Below are 1011 nucleotides of genomic sequence, written 5' to 3' on the forward strand. Positions count from 1 at the left end.
GGCGGGGCCGTCAGGGCCGGGGCGGGGCCGTCAGGGCCGGGGCGGGGCCGTCAGGGCCGGGGCGGGGCGTGCTCGGAGAGGCGGGGCCTGCGTCCTGGGCCCGGCTGCGGGTGCCCCGCGCGCACTCTGCGCGGTGGATCGCGGAGGTCCGGGGCGTTTGCGCTTCGCAGCAGCGACAAGGGCGAGAAGGCGAGGTGCTAGTGAGGGACGTCAAGGAACGGACACGGGTTTGGGGAGCCCTGGGTGCTGGTTGGCAGTGGGGGCTGTGGCTGCAGTGCGGTCTCAGAGCACGCACGAGCTGCTCACCCACTCCGCGACGCGACGGTGGGGCCTGCCGGGGGGGAAGGAAGGGCCGTCGGGGCGGAAAGAGGACGCCGAGCGCAGACCCCTATGTCGGAGGACTTCCTGGGGACCGAGAGCGCCGGCAGAGCGAGCTGGGGGAAGGAGCTCGGAGGCTGCGAGGGGAGAGGGGACAGGACCAGACGCCCGCGACTGTGGGTTATGTTCCCGAAGCTGCAGGGCGTGTGCGTATGAGAAGGCTCCAACAACAGCAGTTACATTATAAGATTTGTGTTTTAGGGAGAGGCTCTGGCAGCAGGAGAGCGGATGGGCAGCGTGGAGAGCTGAGACACCCCCAGGAAGCGGCCCGCAGTCCAGGCAGCAAGTGGCCTCCTGCGTGGGAAGATGGACCTGTGGCAAAACCCTAGTGGTGGACTGCGGGAACTGTGAAAGTCCGAGAGCTTCTGCACACGGTTCAAGTTTTTAATAATAAAATGTTTGGAAAAAATAAGATTTCCTAGATTAAAATAAGATTTCCTAGATTTATCTTTCATCAAAAAGATAAAAACCAAAGAGTAAGTTTAAAAATTATTTTGAGGGGCGTCTGGGTGGCTCAGTGGCCACCACGGAAGGCTCTGCCTTCCGCTTGGGTCATGATCTCAGGGTCCTGGGATCGAGCCCCACATCGGGCTCTCTGCTCAGCAGGGAGCCTGCTTCCCTCTCTCTCTGCCT

The sequence above is a fragment of the Mustela nigripes genome, chromosome 4, assembly GCF_022355385.1.
Source record: "Mustela nigripes isolate SB6536 chromosome 4, MUSNIG.SB6536, whole genome shotgun sequence".
Classification (NCBI taxonomy): domain Eukaryota; kingdom Metazoa; phylum Chordata; class Mammalia; order Carnivora; family Mustelidae; genus Mustela; species Mustela nigripes.